The sequence below is a fragment of the Saccopteryx leptura genome, chromosome 2, assembly GCF_036850995.1.
Source record: "Saccopteryx leptura isolate mSacLep1 chromosome 2, mSacLep1_pri_phased_curated, whole genome shotgun sequence".
Lineage (NCBI taxonomy): Eukaryota > Metazoa > Chordata > Mammalia > Chiroptera > Emballonuridae > Saccopteryx > Saccopteryx leptura.
The window spans coordinates 80,642,737-80,649,823 of NC_089504.1; the positions used below are offsets into that span (position 1 = coordinate 80,642,737).

At 44.2% G+C, this 7,087-nt stretch overlaps 1 non-coding gene across 1 annotated transcript; it reads right to left on the minus strand.

Moving 5' to 3' along the window:
* Nucleotides 1–5,625: 5,625 nt before the first annotated feature.
* On the minus strand, nt 5,626–5,704 carry TRNAR-CCU (transfer RNA arginine (anticodon CCU)). The gene is given in 2 exon segments: nt 5,626–5,660; nt 5,664–5,704. It is a non-coding gene; the product is annotated as a tRNA-Arg (tRNA).
* Nucleotides 5,705–7,087: the final 1,383 nt, after the last annotated feature.

A 7,087-nucleotide genomic window follows, 5' to 3' on the forward strand; every position in this document is an offset into this window, starting at 1 on the left:
ATATTTTAAAAGTTTTGATCATTCAGAAAGGTACAAAGTTAAAAGTGTGAAAATAGTACCATGCTTATTTTATCTGTCAGAAAAATATAAGACTCATTATATACTTATTCTTATAAATGAATTACTCCTTTATGCATATTTTGAATTATACTAGGTTTTTGGGAACACAATCTTTATATAAAAATGAGACAGCCCTGAGCTATTTTTAAAAGAGAAAAAATCTCTTGCTAACGTCTCAGAAATACTAAGCAGCAAAGGGAGGACGTGGACCCGGCGGGACCCCAGAGTCACGGGGCCACATGTACCAGCTCCTCACAGCTCAGTTGGGCCACTGTGGTCATTGACCAGCATCTCTGTGGCCATGTCCAGCGTCTACCACTCCCCACTGAGCCTTACTGTGGCACCATGCCCCACTCAGATCCCTTACCTGACTCTCCACCACACACAGCCTCACTGGAGAGCCCACTGGATATGGAAAACAGAAGACATGCTTTTTAAAGAAAGTGGGCCCTATCAAGAAGGGCAATACCATTTTAATAGTTATGAGGTGTCTGTGTGGGTGACTACCTATCTTTGTAAGAGCTATAGGATAATAGCAACTAAAATCTTAACAAGATATAGGCCAAGAGGTGGCAATAAAACTACCACTTTTTGCCTTTAGCTCCTTTTGATATGGCAGGGAAAAGGAGGTTGATCTGAATAAGTAAATAAAAATAAAATAGTTATCAATGATTTCCGTATTCATGGTATAGCAGGCACTGTGCGAAGTGCTTTACATGCACCAGCATGTTTAAGCACAGAACTCTGTGGGGTAGAAACTATATCTCAGTACATATAAATGAGGGTGTTGAGACTCAGGTGTTGGGTGAACTACTCAAGGCATGTGGATGCTTAGGCTAGTTTGCTGGGGCTTCCATAACAAAGCACCACAGACTGGGGGCCTTCAACAACTAACATTTATTTCCTCACAGTCCTGGAGGCTGGAAATTCAAGATCAAGTTGCTGGCAGAATTGGTTCCACTGAGGCCTCTCTCTGGGCTTGCAGATGGCCAGTTTCTCCCTGTTCTCCACATGGCCATCCCTCTGGGTGTCTCTGTGTCCTAATCCCCTCCGCTTGGAAAGTCCAATCATATTGGATTAGGGACCACCCAAATGACATCATTTTAAGTTAATTACCACTTAAAAGACTATCTCCAAATGCAGCCACATTCTGAGGTACTGGGGGAAACACAGTTCAGACCACAATCAGGGATTGAGCCAAGATTCTGATCCTCACTTGTGAGGTTGGAAGTAGGTGTTATGGCTGCACCGCTGTGTAGCCTCAGAATTCAGAAACTTTCTTTAACTCCTTTGACCTATTCCAATGGGATTTAAGGAACCAAAAACTTGACATTATCTCTTTATAATTAGCTCTTTTAACCATAATGAACAAAAAAATTCAAGGCCCAAAGTATAGCAGTTGATTTGTTCGAATGCAGCAAAAGCAAGATGGGGAGCCATTATTGTTTATTTTGCCCCCAAAGGCTCCATGATTAAAAAAAAAAAAAAAACCTGAAGCTATTTACTAACTCACGATTCAGATTTAGCTGCATATTCTTGGCTGAAATCAAGACTCATCTCCATGTCCTGTCTGAGGACTCTTAAGTAGGGTTACCAGCCTGGAGCCAGCCAGTTGGAGGGTCCACAGATTGGGCAGGTCGTGGCCAGATGTCTCTCAGGTGCCATTGCCTCTTCATTAATCACACAGCCACGCCCCTTTCAATTCCTTCCCATGTTATCGGCGATGGACTCACTCACACATCCTCTTCATTTCTTCCATGTCTACATTCAGCTTATTTACTATTTTTTAAATTATTTTACATGTTTTATTTAAGTTTATCTTTAAAGGGAAGGCTTATATAATTGTCTTAAGTGAAAAAACTTGTATGTTTTGCCCCCAATTAAAGGTAATCACAAAAAAAGCACAAGAAAACAAAATAATGTTATTAAATTCTAACTGTATATAGCTTCTTGCTGCCTCTCTCTGTTTAAAAGAAAGAGATATTGGGAAATGTAAAAGTGTTTGAAACATACTAGCACTGAAGTGAATTTTTTTTCAAAATCAATTGGAAGGTTGAAAGAAACTTGGAATAACTCATTGTATGATCAATGTTCTCCCATCTTTGTTTTATCTAAAGTCAATTCCAACATTTTGGAAATGCTGCTTTCTACTTTTCAAAGCACTCTAACAACATAATATAAGCAGAGCTCTAAATGGAGAAAATTCCAGCAAATCCTAGGCACTCTTAGAAACTCTTAAACCCAGACAAGCCTCTTACTTGGAGTTTAGAGTTGGACAACTGCACTTGCAGTCCAGGAATGCAATCCAAACCAGGGGCGGAGGGGCGGGCAGGAAACACTTACTGCTAAAGAGATGACTTTCTATAGTTGGCTCAGCCCCTTCACTGGTCTTGAGCCAAGTGCTACACAAGTGGAAACCAAACCTAGGTTCAGACACACATGCTAGACCCATGTTTCCGGGCCTGACTCTCTGACCAGGCTGCAGAAGGTGCTGGGATAACATCCGCTTCTCCCAGGGAAGGAGGGATTACTTGCTGCTCTCTTTGCTCAGCTGTGGCAATTGATTTGACCACAAGATTGACCAGGTCTTTCCTTTCCTGCTTTTGTTTTGCAAATAGTTAATTCAGTTCTCAAGTCAGAGAACTCCCCTGGTTCTTACAGGATCAGCTTCCCCCTTCCATCACCCCTGTCACCAGGGAGCTTGTTAGAAATGCAGACTCTCAATACTCCATCCTCCATGTCTCTCCCAACCCCCCATATCAATGGGCTCATAATCTCTAGATTAGCAAAGTCTCTAGGTGACTTGAGTGCACATTACATTTTGAGAAACGCTACTTAAAAGATTGTGGTCAGGGGGTCACCATGAACTTTAAGCCATGGGTCCTTCAGCTGTGTGGCCCTCAAGCTCAAAACTGGGAGCTGCCACGCTCAATGTTGCAACTGTAATGAGCATGGTTCTCATCCAAGATCCCCTTCTTACCCAGCTGGGGGATCCTGAGCAAGTCACTCAGCCTCTCTGGGATGCTGTTGGCTCACCTGGAAAACAAACTCTCCCTCCAGAGTTGTCACAAGTAGTCCCTGCGAATGCCCCAGAGCACTTCACTCAGCGCCTGGCCTATGGTGAGGGCTGTCTAGGCCTTCATTCAGCAGATATGTGTTGAGTACTTAAAGTGTCCAGGCTCTGCTACAAGCTCTAGGGCTTCAGCACTGAACAGGACAGACAGGGACCTGCTCTTATGGGGATTACATTCAAGGGGCCAGACATAAGAAACAAAGAATTATGTCTTTCAATAGTGATAAGTACCCAGACTCAATGAATCTTATTAGAGATTAAGCGGGGTGGTCAGGCATGGTGTGTTTAAGGAAATCCCATTCAAGCCAAGATACAAATTGAGAAAAGGGACAGCCATGTGGAGGTCTGGAGGCACAGTGTTCTAGACAGAGCATGTACCAGGCAGAGAGGCAAAGGTACTGATCCAGGGTAAGTTCAGACAGAAGAGAAAGAACTGGTTAGGCTGGTTGGAGTGCAGGTGTTACAAGATGAGGCTGCAGAGGCTTCATTTCTACCCCTATCATTTTCTCTTTGAGACTTCATCCTTCAGCTTTATGATCATCCATATCCACCTATTGAAACTTGTTTGGAGGTTCTAGCAGGGGAGCACAGCTCCTCGTATACCCTTGACTGAAGAACGATCCTCTCCTCTAGAGGGGAAGGTCGTCCTCTTCAACTGAGCACGCAGCTTCGGGAGGGATGCACATGGAGCGGTGAGGGAGGAAGGGGACACCCGCCTAGCCAGCCAGATCAGCCGAATCAACCCTGACGATCAATGGGGTGACAGATGTTGCAGTCAGATCGCCCTCACATCCCATATCCACCTATTGGCTCCATTCAGAAAGCTGTTTACACTTGCCCACAAAATAGATGGTAAAGAGGCTTGAAGACCAAGACTGCTCCTAGTCCAGGTGTCCGGCTTAACAGGGATCCACCTGCCTGAGTTCCTAATGAGGAAAGAGGCACCACAGGTCCAACACCAAGTGCTTTGGAAAGGGAAGTAAGCCTGTCCTAGATAGAGAGCCTTGTGTGTTCTGGCTAGAGGGAGCTGACATCTCAGGGGTGGGATGAATTTTCTGCTGATTCCACAGATAAGACAGAGATGCCAAATACTGTGAGCAGAAGGCCAAAGCAGTCAGCAAGATCAGATTTAGAGTTTTCACCAAATCAAGGGTGTTTGTTGTGAGCCTGACATGGCTGGCTCAGATGTGTCAGCAAGAATTCAAGAAAGTTTGGGGCAAAGTGTAAAACAAATAACTTGTTTCAGAGGTTTAACATCACACCAGGTTATGAATTCAAAATCAATATTTACAAATAATGGATGCCTGCTCCTCACTTGACGCTAACAAACCTGGGAGGAGGGTAAGTCTTACAATTCCTATTTTGTGAATGGCAGTTGTAGTGCTCAGAGAGGTTACTGCTTGGACCAGTAGACACAGGACTGGAAGGCAGATCTTCTGCCGCAACCAATGATCTTTCCAGTGGACCAACCATTGCCATGAGCAACATACCTATTTCCCCCACAAACGTCCTTGCAAAACCATCTTTCCTCCCACCATTCAAGCCTCCTGCCTGCCGCCTCCCACTCTCACCATTGCTACCTTTGGTTTATTCTCTCCTTGCTGTCTTAATTCTGTCCAAAGCATAATCCAGGATAATCTTCCTAATTTATGATCAGTTAGTACCTCAATTCCCCTTTGCCATGTAACCTAACATATTCTGTTTCTGGGAATTAGGATGTGGATATCCTTGGGTGTGTTGGGGGTTATTCAGCCTCCCACATGCAGTCTCCCCCCGAGGAGCCATTTCTTGGCACAGCTGTACACTTTGGAAGATTTACTGCCACACTGGATAAAACACCACTATCACTACCACCTTCACGCCTCGGAACACTCAGCCAGGTAGTCCTATTTGGGGTGATTTAATCATTAAGAATCTTTAATTTTGTATATTCTATTGGCTCAATTCTTTTTTATAAAGAAACCCTCCCACATTGAAGAGAAGTCCTCAGTTCTACTCCCACCCCTCCCAAATGTTAAGACCTAAAGAAAGTTGAAATTCCACTTTGGGTAGAGCACAAACCTGAAAGGTTCAGTTCCAGAAGGAAACTGCACTGAGGACATCTCAGCTGGAGAAAGGGGAGCCATTTTAGTCTTGATTGGAACATGCCTTCTTCTTCTTTTTTTTTTTTTTTTTTTTTTTTTTTCATTTTTCTGAAGCTGGAAACAGGGAGAGACAGTCAGACAGACTCCCGCATGCGCCCGACCGGGATCCACCCGGCACGCCCACCAGGGGCGACGCTCTGCCCACCAGGGGGTGATGCTCTGCCCATCCTGGGGGTCGCCATGTTGCGACCAGAGCCACTCTAGCGCCTGGGGCAGAGGCCACAGAGCCATCCCCAGTGCCCGGGCCATCTTTGCTCCAATGGAGCCTTGGCTGCGGGAGGGGAAGAGAGAGACAGAGAGGGAAAGCGCGGCGGAGGGGTGGAGAAGCAAATGGGCGCTTCTCCTATGTGCCCTGGCCGGGAATCGAACCCGGGTCCCCCGCATGCCAGGAGGCCGACGCTCTACCGCTGAGCCAACCGGCCAGGACATGCCTTCTTCTGACAATCAACCCAGACAACGTTTATAGCTATACAGTCCTGTGCAGTGGGTCAGCATCTCTCTCCTCCCAAATACGGCCGTTTGATTTGAAAAATGCCTGAGAGGCTGCACAAATGCATTCAACTAGGTGCTTTGCTAATTACATCACACATACCAGAGTTACCCAGGCTAGCTGAATCTAATTACGGGAAATGCATCAACCCTGAGATTTCCAGTATGCCCAGAGAGATGTTCCAAAGATTTCAAGCTTTGGGAGAAACACTGTAATGGAGGCTGCCCACATTGTTCTGCCTGTCTGGGGTAATGGAAACACAAGGCAGGGCTCTGTGTATCTGATTCTTTCTGCTGTAAACTCTTCAAGGGGCTGTGAGGAACACAGTGTGCCTTCCACATCAGATGGCTTTCTTTACAGAATTCTGTGCATAGCACAGACATCCCAGCTCCTTAGATGCCAGGGAGAAATTCAAGGCTCTCACTTGCCTCTTTCATTTTAACAAAACTTTATTGAGCTAATGCCTTTATCGAGAGCTCTCAGCAATGTGGGGAAAATGAAGATGGGTGAGACAAGCTCAAGACAGTCCACTATATGGGGGATCCCATGCAGCCTAATTACCTGGTGCCACTTTTAAGTAAATATTCTTTAACTAGTTTTGATATTTATTTAGGGGTGATGAGGAGGAAATGATTTAATAATCATTGTATGCTGAAGTAAAGTCACTTACTTTACCTCTATTGGCTAAAATAAAATGTCCAAATTTTTTTTGCCATTTTCCAGAATTTTTGTTTTCTTCCCAGTTTTAAACTGTGATTTGTTTTCAAGTCAGACAACTTCTTAGGTATAGAGACATATTGAAAAATTTTGCATCTAGGCAATAAAATAATTTACTCACTGCCAATAAACAGCACCCTGCCCACATTATATAGTTTCGGAATTGTGGCTGCCAGCTTCAGGCCACTGTCCCCTGCGTAGTGGGGCCATTGATTCACTGTGAAAATTGCATGTGCTTGTCACAAGAACTCTCAGCAAGGTTAAGTGGATCCTGGTGAGAGACATTTTGTTTTCCTTCTAAGATGTTGTCTTCTATAGCAGAAAAGGAACTCCTTCTCATTTTGTAATTCGTGAGGAATTATACCTTATACCTGAGTTAATTGGCATGAGATGTGTTTTTTTATTTTTTTCATTCAACAAATATTATGTGCCAGAACTGACTCAAGTACTGAGCCTATTCCAAAGAACCCAGATAATGATCCTGTTCATCCTGTTCTTATGGAGTTTGCATTTTAGTAAGGTGTCAGGAAAAATAATAAACAAATAGGGAGATGTGATAAAAGAGTAAAAGTATAGGATGTTCAAGAGCTCAGAAGATATGCT